Source organism: Danio rerio, chromosome 8, assembly GCF_049306965.1.
Source record: "Danio rerio strain Tuebingen ecotype United States chromosome 8, GRCz12tu, whole genome shotgun sequence".
Lineage (NCBI taxonomy): Eukaryota > Metazoa > Chordata > Actinopteri > Cypriniformes > Danionidae > Danio > Danio rerio.
In genome coordinates, this window is record NC_133183.1 from 45,880,601 (window position 1) to 45,893,780 (window position 13,180).

The 13,180-nt window shown below is 38.6% G+C and overlaps 2 long non-coding RNA genes across 2 annotated transcripts; both read left to right on the forward strand.

Moving 5' to 3' along the window:
- Nucleotides 1–1,198: 1,198 nt before the first annotated feature.
- On the forward strand, nucleotides 1,199–8,133 carry LOC100150811 (uncharacterized). Its single transcript, XR_012384693.1, has 3 exons — nucleotides 1,199–1,244; nucleotides 2,014–2,047; nucleotides 7,680–8,133. It is a non-coding gene; the product is annotated as an uncharacterized lncRNA (long non-coding RNA).
- Nucleotides 8,134–8,177: 44 nt separating this feature from the next.
- Nucleotides 8,178–10,260, forward strand: LOC141375888 (uncharacterized). The gene is made up of 3 exons (XR_012384692.1): nucleotides 8,178–8,449; nucleotides 9,042–9,140; nucleotides 9,986–10,260. It is a non-coding gene; the product is annotated as an uncharacterized lncRNA (long non-coding RNA).
- The last annotated feature ends 2,920 nt before the right edge of the window (nucleotides 10,261–13,180 follow it).

Sequence of the window (13,180 nt, forward strand, 5' to 3'; positions counted from 1 at the left end):
CGGACCTATTTAAGCCCTGTTTTGTTGTAAATATGCAGAGTAAAGATGACGCTCATATAAAAATGTAGCTACACGAGGCTGTTTGGTGTCTGTTAATCATAATTTTAAAATAAAACAAATTTTACTTAATTTATGTTTTCATTGTTTAGATAGTGAAACAGCAAGCAGGATGATTTTTTTGCCCCAGTCCAGCCCTGCCCTGAACGTATCTCCTGTACATAATGTTTTATGTGTAAATTCAAGTGCATGCCTTAATTTATATGTAAAATGTATTTATAAGTAACTTTATCAATAGATTTCATATATGTAGGTTTATATAGTTTACAGTTTTATACAGTGAACTAACTCCCACACGTTTATCTCGGGTTATTTTGTGTGATAGTATAATATATTTTAAATAAACTGCAAACAAAAAATATTGGGGTTATTTTTTTTTCAGATTCTTTCTTGAAACTCTCCCCTCTTTGTCACATACCTGTCTGATGGCTGATTATGCAGCTCATTATTTATGGAGCTAGATTTGTTTCTTTATTATTTAATCAAAAATATTTACTTTTAAGGAAAAATTAAGCACATAGTAATTAAAAAATAAAAGATTGCAAATAAACAATTAATTCAAAAAAATATGTCAGTGATAATAAAATGTTTTGCATTGCAAAAAATAAACTATGCAATAAGCACAATTTTCATTGCACACTCATTAATTTTGCTCTCTGTTCTGCTGTTATGTATTGCACATCTAGAATCTTTGCTTGCGAATCGTAAGGTTTTGCTTGCATGTTGAAAAGTTTTGAACCGCTGTATGCTAGAGTAATTTTTGTGTCTTTATTATTCAAACAAACATAATTAGTATTAGACCAAAACTAAGTACATTGTAATTAAAAATAAAAGATAACAAAAAAAAACATTTAATTGAAAAATGTCATTGGTTAAAAAAAAATCTGCATTGCAAAAAATAAACTTTTGCCATTTTATTCAGTTACCAGTAGGGTTTTTATTCATTTTGCTTTCTGTTTGGTCATTTTTTATTTTTTTTTTGCGGATCTTAAATCTTTGCCTGCGAGTTGAAAAGTTTTGAACTCTTTAGCGCAGGGGGTGATATCTTCCCTCTGGGATGAGTGGCCTTTTTCTATTCGTAAATCTGGATTGACGTCACAGGTTGGCCACGCCCGCTACATTTTCGCGCGATTGGACTCCTAACAGTTAGATGAGCGAGCGATGGCGAGCAACAGGTCTACTTCGAGGTAAGTTAACAAAAACTGTATAACTTGTATATTATCCACATGTCCCATCGGATAACATAACGACTGCTATTATTAGCTCGGTGTACTTCGTAATATAGCTGAATAATCTCGATTAATTTACATTTGCTGTCGGCCATCAGTAGTGCACAGCTGCAATAGGCAACGAAAGGCCGCTGTACGTTATTTTGGAAAATATACATTAATGTACTGTCACTGTAAAAAACAGGCTTTGCTTATGTCTCTAGACGACAGCTTTAAAATAATTGGTTTTAGTGAAGCCGGACATCACAGTAAATAAAAATTTGTAAAATCTAACGTTAATATGGTGTCGCAGGGGCGGCCTGATACTAGAGGTCTGCATTCCCGTGCAGATCTCTACCTGGGACAGTATTTTTGACCAGGAGAGATTGAGGTAAAATAGGTTTGATATTCATACATTCATTCATTCATACATTCTTAACGGCCCATATATTGTTTACCACGCTAAGTTTAATATTGAGTCTGAAATAGCATGGAAGGATAACGTTAACTTCAAAACAATGTTTGCACTATGTAATTGACTGTGAACAATGTTGTAACGTTACTTTGATATTCATTAACTTCTAATATGATTTCCTTTTTAAAATTTGCAAAAAATACTTTTGTGAAAGCCAGATTCACAGTGGCAGGCCAGGTAGACTATTGGATCCATCCCACCCCTTGGCCAGTCTGCCCCTGTTGTGTCTATTTAAAGGAATATAAATTGTCAATCTCAATTTCTTAATTACAGAATGGAAAACCAAGCAGGCAGATCGCAGCAACCGGTTATTATTACCTTATTCCTACAAAGTAATCAGATGATCATTTTGTAATTTGATCAGTATTGTGATAGTAGTGCTTTGCATCAAAACCTTTTTCCCCTTGTATGACCAACGTGCCATTACGGAAGCTGCACAGCATTTTATGTCCTTGGTGGCAAGAGTTATACCAGATAAAAAAACTCAAGACAGGGCCAGACTCAGATCCAACCCCAGCAGTCAGAAAGGCCCACAGTGGAGCATGAAATGGCTAGGTAGAACAGCAAGCGTATTTTAAAGGGCCAGTTCAGGTGTTGAATATTTAAAAAAAAAAAAAAAAAAATATATATATATATATATATATATATATATATATATATATATATATATATATATATATACATGTGTGTGTGTGTGTGTATATATATATATATAATTTTTTGTAGTTAAATATTTGCCTAACTGTTTAGTCATGACAATGGAAAATATACTTGAACCTGTTCATATGTTAAGCACAGAATGATTGTATTGTTTGATTCTTACAAAAAGTATTCATAGTTTCACCTGTTGTAACAAACAGAACTGACAACCACTCATCCAACCTGCAGAGGGAGCCCTCACCGGAATTCTGACTGTCAGTTCTTCGTTGGTTACTTCCTGTTTGGTGGCCATATTAACCTGGCCACACCAAACACTCAATGCGAAGTATTGCCAGTATCTGCTGCCTTACCGAGCGTAATTTCTCTGTTTGATCTGCCTTTTGTTATGACCTTTGAGCCTGTTCTATTTGACTACTGATTTTGGAAGACTGTTTTTGCCTTGTTTGCCTTGGTGGACACTCTGTTTGTTACTTTGAACCTGCCTGCTTTTTGACTACGATTTAGCCTAGTGTTTTGGATTTGTTTACTCTTTACTATTAAACTTCTTGCATTTGGATCCCATCTGTTTCCATGTCGTCACCACCGCCATTGTCACAGAATACTTCGCCTAACATGGATCCAGCAGAAGTTTCTCAGATGCAAGCTGCATTTGCTTATCAAAGTGATGTACTAAAGGGATATCAGGAACAACTGCAGCAATTATCGAACATCAACGATCATCTCATTCAATACAACCGTTCACTTCCTGCTCCTCAAAGCTCTTCGGTAAGACTGGCTTTACCTGACAAATTTGATGGCTCGCCTGAGCAATGTCGTGGGTTTGTTCGCCAATGTAAGATATTCTTTACTAGCCAACCAGACACTTATGCACTAGATACCCAGAAGTGTGCAGTGTTAATGTCGCTGCTAACGGGACGGGCCCTAGATTGGGCCTCAGCAGTTTGGGAAAGCGATGCTGCAATACAAACGTCCTTTAACCATTTCATATCCCAACTGCAGGAAGTGTTTGCTTATCCTGAAGGGGGGCAGGATATTTCTGAACAACTCCTAAATTTAAAGCAAGGATCACGCACGGCAGCTGATTATGCTATTGAATTTAGAACGCTGGCTGCCCAGAGTGGATGGAATGATGTTGCACTCAAAGCAGCATTCAAACAAGGATTAAATACTAAAATTCAAACTGAGCTAGCCTGCAAAGCAGTAGACTTGACATACAGTGAATTCATAACCCTGGCCATTAAGATAGATAACTTATTACGTAGCAACTCACGCAGTCATAAACAACGAACAACCCACCTGGAACAAGCCCAGACATGCCTGGACACTCTAGAACCCATGCAAATTGCTGCCACTCGTCTCTCTACGGAGGAAAGAGATCGACGTCAGCGTGAAAACCTGTGCTTCTACTGTGGAGAGGAGGATCATCGCACTGCTTCATGCCCTCACAAAGCCAAGAAATCTTCAAGAACCAAATACAGTGTGAGTACCATTGAATTTCCCACTTTTTCTAAGCACAGTTTTCTTCTAAATTGTGAGTTAAGTTATAATACAACCTCTCAATGTGTTTCAGCATTAGTGGATTCTGGGTCAGCAGTTAATATCATAAGTCAGGAACTCACAGACAAATTAAAGATCCCAACATCCCCCTGTGTTCCAGTCATTAATATAACCACAATTGACAAGGGTACCATCGGCTCAGGGATTAAAGCCATCACACAACCTGTATCCCTGAGCATTGGACTTTTCCATGAAGAAACCATCACATTCTATGTGATCCCATCTTGTAAATATGAAGTTATTTTGGGTCACCCATGGCTTACCATCCACGACCCGACCATTTCCTGGAATCAAGGTGAACTCGCACACTGGTCCACTCATTGTCAACAACGATGCTTTTCCAAAATATTGTCTCTACCATGTTTGTCCACCAGCATTGAAAGCCCAGAGGCCCACTCACAAGTGACGTTACCACAGCCCTATAGAGAATTTGCAGAGGTATTCAACAAATCTAAAGCAGCCCAACTACCACCTCATCGTTCTTGGGATTGCGCTATTGAACTGCTACCCAATATGTCCCCACCTAAAAGCAAAATTTATCCACTGTCTCGTCCTGAAACTCAAGCCATGGAAACATACATCGAGGAGGCCCTATCTTCTGGTTACATTCGACCCTCTACTTCCCCCGCAGCAGCAGGATTTCTTTTCATAGAGAAAAAGGATGGAGGTCTCCGTCCATGTATCGACTACCGAGGATTGAATAACATCACTGTCAAATATCGTTACCCTCTTCCCTTGGTTCCTCCTGCCCTTGAACAACTACGTGAAGCCCGTATCTATACTAAACTTGATCTCAGAAGTGCTTATAACCTTATTCGTATTCGGGAGGGAGACGAGTGGAAAACCGCATTCCTGACCACTAGGGGGCACTATGAATACCTCGTTATGCCTTATGGCCTTGCTAACTCCCCAGCAGTCTTCCAGTCATTCATAAATGAAATTTTCAGAGATTTGCTGAACAAATGTGTCATTGCTTATATAGATGACATTTTGATTTATTCCCCTAACCTAGAACAACACATCAAAGACGTTAGGACTGTTTTGACACGATTACAAGAAAATCAACTCTATGCTAAGCTGGAGAAGTGTGAATTCCACATGTCCAAAACCTCCTTCCTAGGATACATTATCAGCCACCACGGAGTGGAAATGAATGACACCAAGGTTCAGGCAGTCACTGGTTGGCCTCTCCCCAAAACAGTGAAAGAACTACAAAGATTTCTAGGGTTTGCCAACTTTTATAGCCGATTCATAAGAAACTACAGCCTAATATCGGCCCCCCTCACCTCACTGCAAAAGGGTAAACCATCTAAGTTGAAATGGAATCCAGAAACAGTCAAATCGTTTGAGAAACTTAAGACCAGCTTCACCACCGCACCCATTCTGAAACACCCCAACCCAGAGCTACCCTTTGTTGTTGAAGTGGATGCATCCGACTATGGCATTGGGGCAGTCTTATCACAACGCCATGGTAACCCAGGTAAACTCCACCCCTGTGCTTATTTTTCTCGCAAACTGACGGCAGCTGAAAGAAACTATGACGTAGGTAACAAGGAACTACTTTCCATGAAGGCAGCACTGGAAGAATGGCGCCACTGGCTAGAAGGAGCTGTCCATCCCTTCCAGATTATCACAGACCACAAAAACCTTGAGTATATCAAAAGTGCCCGACGACTAAACCCTAGACAGGCTCGCTGGTCTTTATTTTTCACCCGTTTCAATTTTACAGTAACCTATCGCCCAGGCACCAAGAACCATAAGGCAGATGCCCTTTCTCGCAGATATGACCAAGGGCAATTGGATCAAACCCCAGTATCAATTCTTCCACCATCAGTAGTCATAGCCCAAATCAGCTGGGATATCATGGAAGAAATACAAAGAGGCCAACAAGATGATCCACCACCTCCAGAATGCCCCCCAAATCGCCAATATGTCCCACAAACTCTCAGACTACGAATCATGCAGTGGGTACACAACTCTCTAAGTTCAGGACACCCTGGCATCTCTCGTACCTTGAACTTGGTACGCAATGCATTCTGGTGGCCTAAGATGAACCAAGATATTACTACGTTTATCAAATCCTGTGCAGTCTGCGCCCAGTCAAAAACACCACGGGAGCTACCATCCGGATTACTTCAACCACTCCCCATCCCTCATCGTCCATGGTCACACTTATCGATAGATTTCGTCACCGATCTACCCAACTCCAATAACTACACAACGATACTCGTTATCATAGACCGCTTTTCTAAAGCCTGCAGACTGATCCCACTTAAGGGACTACCCACAGCCATGGAAACTGCCCTAGAACTATTCCAACACGTATTCAGAGTGTAAGGCATCCCAGAAGACATAGTATCTGACAGAGGCCCCCAGTTCACTTCCAAAGTATGGAAAGCATTTTGCAAACAACTAGACATCAACGTCAGCCTCACTTCAGGCTATCATCCTGAATCTAATGGGCAAGTGGAAAGATTAAACCAGGAAATTGGACGCTATCTCAAAACCCACTGCAGCAGAGAACAAGACAAATGGAGCAACTTTCTGCCATGGGCGGAATATGCTCAAAACTCTCTCACCCATTCCTCCACGGGACTAACTCCGTTTAAATGCATCCTAAGCTACCAACCTCCCATGTTCCCCTGGTCTGGTGAACCTTCTATGGTACCATCAGTGGATGACTGGGTCCAACGCAGTGAAGAAGTATGGAACATCGCTCATGTGAGACTTCAAAGAGCCATTCGAACCCAAAGGATTAATGCAGACCAAAGACGGCGTCCAAATCCTAACTATCAACCTGGCCAGAGAGTCTGGTTATCAACCCGAGACCTCAGACTACGACTACCTAGCAGGAAGCTATCACCAAGGTATGTAGGACCCTTCAAAATTCTGAAACGAATTAACAATGTCACATACCGTTTAGAGCTTCCTGCTGATTACCGCATCTCCCCTTCTTTTCATGTTTCCCTCCTAAAACCGGTCCACCCAACGTCTGACTCTGGCACATCAAACCCTGAACCCCCTCCACCTTTGGAAATTGAGGGAGCACCTGCATATGCAGTTAACGAGACTTTGGTCTCGTTTTGGACTCTCGCCGCAGAAGGGGTCAGTTACAATACTTGGTGGACTGGGAAGGCTATGGACCAGAGGAGAGGTCTTGGGTTCCGTCGAAGGATATACTGGACCCATCTCTTACCCAGAACTTTCACCAACGGTACCCCAATCGCCCAGCACCACGACCCAGAGGTAGACCTAGAAGATGTACACCTGGAGGTGTTTCTAGAGGAGGGGAATCTGTAACAAACAGAACTGACAACCACTCATCCAACCTGCAGAGGGAGCCCTCACCGGAATTCTGACTGTCAGTTCTTCGTTGGTTACTTCCTGTTTGGTGGCCATATTAACCTGGCCACACCAAACACTCAATGCGAAGTATTGCCAGTATCTGCTGCCTTACCGAGCGTAATTTCTCTGTTTGATCTGCCTTTTGTTATGACCTTTGAGCCTGTTCTATTTGACTACTGATTTTGGAAGACTGTTTTTGCCTTGTTTGCCTTGGTGGACACTCTGTTTGTTACTTTGAACCTGCCTGCTTTTTGACTACGATTTAGCCTAGTGTTTTGGATTTGTTTACTCTTTACTATTAAACTTCTTGCATTTGGATCCCATCTGTTTCCATGTCGTCACCACCGCCATTGTCACACCTGTTCTGTCATTTCCAGATCCTTTCCTTTTTTTTTTTTAAATGCTGGCAAATATAAACGTCAGCTTGCTAAAAGTCACAAGCCTGTAATCCCAGCAAAGGCACAAAAGAGATTTGCTTTCTCTGTTTCTTTGCTGGGATCTAAATCAGAAACAACCCCATCCCTGTCGGAAGAGCTGGAGTTAATGCAAGCAGGTTTAGGGAAGAGGACCCTGTCCTTAACTTCAGATTTAACACATCCAGAGGTGAGAAGTCTTAAGCAAACACATTAAAAAAAAACAATATTTGTTGTATTAGTTGTTAAATAGTTTGTTTACTTGAAGCTTTTATTAATGTAGTTGTCAAATAAATTACGGGAAACCTATCCAAAAATGAATGATTTGGAAGACAGATGGCTAATTTTCAAAGCGCAGGTGTGGTTTCATTAAGTGTTCACATTCTGAAATATAACTTAAGGTTTAGAGACCACAAAACTTATGTCATCCTGTTTCTTTTGTTGTATCCCCAAACAATGTAGGTGGAAATGGACAAAGGAGAGGTCTGCTGTACTGTTGGATTCAGAGGGGTATACAGGGTCACTAATCAAAAATGCCTCAGGTGGAGGAAAAATTTTACTCTACATCGTACCACTTCAACATGAGCTTGATTTGACGCCACTGCCACCAGATGCATCTGAATTTGCACGAATGCCAAAGGCTCATTGTAAAAAAATGCAATACTTTGATGCCTCTTCAGACATTGGCTTTGCATGCTGAACAGTGTGACAACTTGGAAACTTCTGAAAATGAGGTAAAGTTCAAATTAAAATATAAAAATAAATTAGGGCTGCACAATATATATTTCAGCATCAGTATCACAATGTGATCATTTGCAGTAGTCACATTGCAGGATATATGCAATGATGAGTTTGTATTTTAATTTATCATTTGTGGGTGTTTTTCATGCCTGTCATTGTATAATGATTTTAAAAGCATTTAGGCATAAGAAATTTACCATTTGTGACTTTAACAATGATTAATTTTTATTTTTAACATTCAATTACTGAACTTGATTACTGTTACTGACGATAAAACGCTTTAGTTGTATCTTTTTCTTGATTTGTATTTAGGTTGTTTATTAGACTTTATTGAGATGCATTCCCACTGTAGAATCATCCCAATCAATCTAACGTCATACATTTTGTAAATAGAGATATTAAGTCATCTGGTGAAGTTTTATTTATATCACAGTATATATATATAAAAATATATATATATATATATATATATATATATATATATATATATATATATATATATATATATATATATATATCGCAATCATGGAATTCTAGCCCAGAATTGCATGAGACAATTAATTTTTTTTTTTTTTTTGTTCACAGGAAGATGATTTGGTGTTGATAGAGGAGACAATGTCTTCAAGGCAAAATATTGCACCTTTTAATGATGCATCATCCAATGTTGAACCATACCCTCAGGAGGTACACTGCACATGCTAAAACTAAACAGTCATTTGTGACCTTGGACCACAAAATCAGTTAAAAGTAACATTTTTGGAAACTGGCATTTTAACATCATCTGAAATCTGAATAAAGTTTTCCATGGTTTGTTAGGATGGGATAATATTTGGCTGAGATACAACTATTAGAATATATGGAATCAGAGTCTTTTAAAGTAATTCAAATGAAGTTTTTAGCAATGCACAGTACTAATCAAAACTTGATTGCTAATGTATTTACCGTAGGAAATTTACTAAATAGCATAATGAAGAAATCTTTATTTAAATTATAATGATTTTTGACAGAAATCAGAAAATCATTAATTGTGACCCATACAGTTTAGCTTTTGCCAAACATGCCTGTTCAATATAAGACTGGCTTTGTGTTCCATGGTCACAGTTAGTAATTACTTTTTTTATTAAAAAATTACTCCAGCATACTTCATATATATATATATATATATATATATATATATATATATATATATATATAGGCACTTGAGGCCCAGTGCCCAATTTGCACATTTCTTGTTTCAGAACTAGAAGTGCATGCCAGCTTTTGTGGAGAAAGTTAATACTTGTAGTTACTCACTTTAAAGCTTAAAAACAATGTTTTCTATATAACAAAAAGATTAGATCGGAACTTTGTTACCTATCCTTTCTCAATTTTAATATAACATTGATAACAGTCCTCATAACAAATTATTAAACTACTTGTGTATTTTTATGGGTTTAGAATGGCAGGAGGTTAAATATAAACTTTCCATTTTATTTAAACACAATTTCTTTATTTGATTAAAAGCGGTCCATATGTGTCATGACTCTTAGACAAGGAGGATCCAAATGCAAGTATTTTAATAAACAGAGGACACACGAAAGTTCAAAACAAAAGAGAGCCACAGGCCACGACGATGACATCAAACGGACAGCGAAGGATACTGGGAGACAACAATCAGGAACAAAGACAAACAAGGACAACCAACGGACTGATAACCAGCACATACCACAGGAGGAAATATATAGCCAGCCAAATGAGGTTCAGCTGGAGGATGACAAGTCAGCTGACGACATCAGCTGTTTCTAGCACGTTGTCAACACAAAAGGTAAACAAACACACACCCTCACACATGACAACACACAAGGTATGATACATAACACACAGGAGGAACACACAGATCCATAAACCGTGACAGTACCCTCTCTCCTAAGAGTGCTCCCAGAAGAGTTTACCTGGTGATTGTAATCATTGATGAGAGAATGATCCAATATGTCCCTTGCAGGAACCCAACTCCTCTCCTCTGGACCGTAACCCTCCCAGTCCACCAAGTACTGGAATCCTCTTCCCCTCCTTCTCGAGTCCAGAATGCGCTTAATCGAATAAACCGTCTCCCCCTCTACGAGACGCGGTATGAAAAACGGGCTTCAATTTGGAGACATGAAAAACGGGATGAATTCTCCTGTACGCTGGAGGAAGTTTGAGGCAGACTACCACCGGACTAATGATTTTGACCCGTAACGAAATCTAGCAAAATCTTAGAAACAGCACAAACTGAGCAAGCCAACACAAAATTCCTTATGTCACGAGCCATAACTTGCCACCAGAATTGTTGTTTGATTAGATACAAGGTACAACTCACCCCTGGATGACAGGCCAACTTGGAAGAGTGACCCCAACGGATGTCGTCAGACCGTAATTCCTTTGGCACAAATAAATGACTCGGTGGGCATCCAGGCTGAGGCGTTACCCCTTCAAAGGCCATGCGGACCCTCGACTCGATCTCCCAGGTGACAGCAGAGATAAAAAGTCTGCGTGGCACGATGATCTCAGGAGATGATGCGCGCTCAGAGTGATCAAAAATTCGAGAAAGTGCATCAGGTGTAACATTCTTGGAACCTGGTCGGTCAAGATGGAAAATCGAAACGTCCAAAAAATAAAGCCCCCCGTGCCTGCCTAGAGTTCAATCTTTTGGCGGATTGGATGTACTCTAGATTTTTATGATTGGCCCAAACGATAAAGGGAACCCCCGAACCCTCTAGCCAACAGTGTTGGGGAGTAACTAGTTACATGTAACGGCGTTACGTAATTTAATTACAAAATAAAAGTAACAGTAATTCGTTACAGTTACTGAGAAAAAATGTGTAATTAAATTAAAGTTACTTTTGAAAATGTAAAAAATTACAAATGGGGTTACTTCTATTATTTTTCCTTAAAAATCTAGGATAGGTTGAATAATATTAATCTATTTCTTTGCCTGTTTTTGATATGCAGGATGCATTCTGCTAAAGCCATTTATTAAATTGCTGATGCTTTAGATTTGCGGCGCAACCACGGGCGTAAATCCCGGGGGGAACATGTTCATTGTCCCCCTCACCAAATAAAATATATAAATATATATAAAAACACACTCTCTATTTAAAAAAAATATATGTATGTATACCTAAAATAATTGTCTAAGTAGAAAAAACACCCAGCATTTATTATTTAAAATGCATTTAGAAAGAGTTCGCCCCTGATTCCTCATAGTGGTTTGATCCACTGCCGGGAGCGCGTCTCACCTACTCACGCAGCCTGTCACAGCAGACCGACAGACAGATACACGAGTGAGGTGTGTGGCTACGGGCCAATGTTGAATTTCTGTAAGTATAGTGTATTAATCACATTAAATAAAGCGATTCTCTACAATGTAGTTAATGCAGAATCATTCATAAATTAGTTGCGGCAAAAATGCTGATTACTGATGTCCATGAATCGGCTGTATTAGCGGTTAAAGTTACTCATGTAGGTAATGTATGCTTGTTTAAGTTAGCTTGTTGCATATTGCATTGCAACGTAACACTCCAAAGCCGTTTCCCATGCATTTTTTCATTTGTGACGACTTGGCATAATGTTAACTTTACATTAACGCCCACAATTAGCATATTGTTTAGCTGTGGATTTGCTAAATAAGCACTGTGCGCTACGTCCAAACCAACCCCACTGTATTTTTTGTATAATCAATTTCAGTTCTGTTCTTAAGTGACTAAATTAATTTAAAATATAAAATGTCCTTGTTTTTATTGTTGTGATGATTTTTATGATAGTTTTTCGTTCTTTATGTAAAGCAAAATGTGCTACAGTATAAATAAACTTGCATTGCAGTGTCATGGACTAGATAAAATGATTAAGGTAAAGTTGGTTTTATATTCGCAAATTCTTTCAGTGACAGCTCCATACATTGTTTACCATAGTACTTTGTATATTCAAACTGAAATCCCATGTAAGCTTGACTTCAAAACAACATTAATAATAATAATAATGATAATAAATTTTATTTGTATAGCACTTTTCCTACATCCATGCTACTCAAAGCACTCCACAAACAACAAACAGGTGTTGCAAAATAAACCAAATAAAAAAATTTATAGACAAATAAAGTAAAATATATACTCAGATAAAAGCATACATGTACACCCATATATGCACACATCTACACAATCACACACAATATTCTTTACATACATGCACACACCATACATAATATATACATTAACCTACACAATATACATAAATTGCATAAACTTCACAAACTGTTATATTCATACGCAATTTTAAAAAGGTGCGTCTTAAGCTTTTTTAAAAACATCAATTTAGGGGGATTCTTTCACTTTATTTGGGAGACAATTGCAAATTTTTACAGCATATTGACTAAAAGAAGTGCCGCCAGATCGCATCAGATTTAAAGAGTGAAATTCTAAAAGTCGAGCGCTAGAAGAGCATAGAAAACAGTTCGGATTAAATTTTGATAAGCTGTCAGAAAAGTATGAAGGTGTCATGTTGTGTAGTGCCTTAAACTAATAAAATAATCTTAAAATCTATTCTATTAATGCTGGTGTGATATGTTCGCGTGTCTTCAATTTCATTAAAACTCTGGCTGCTGTATTTTGTATCAGTTACAACGTCTTTATAGAACCTATAGGTAAACAATATAATATTAGCACTATTTAATTGGTTATAAACAATGCTGTACTTTGATGGTTGTTGGC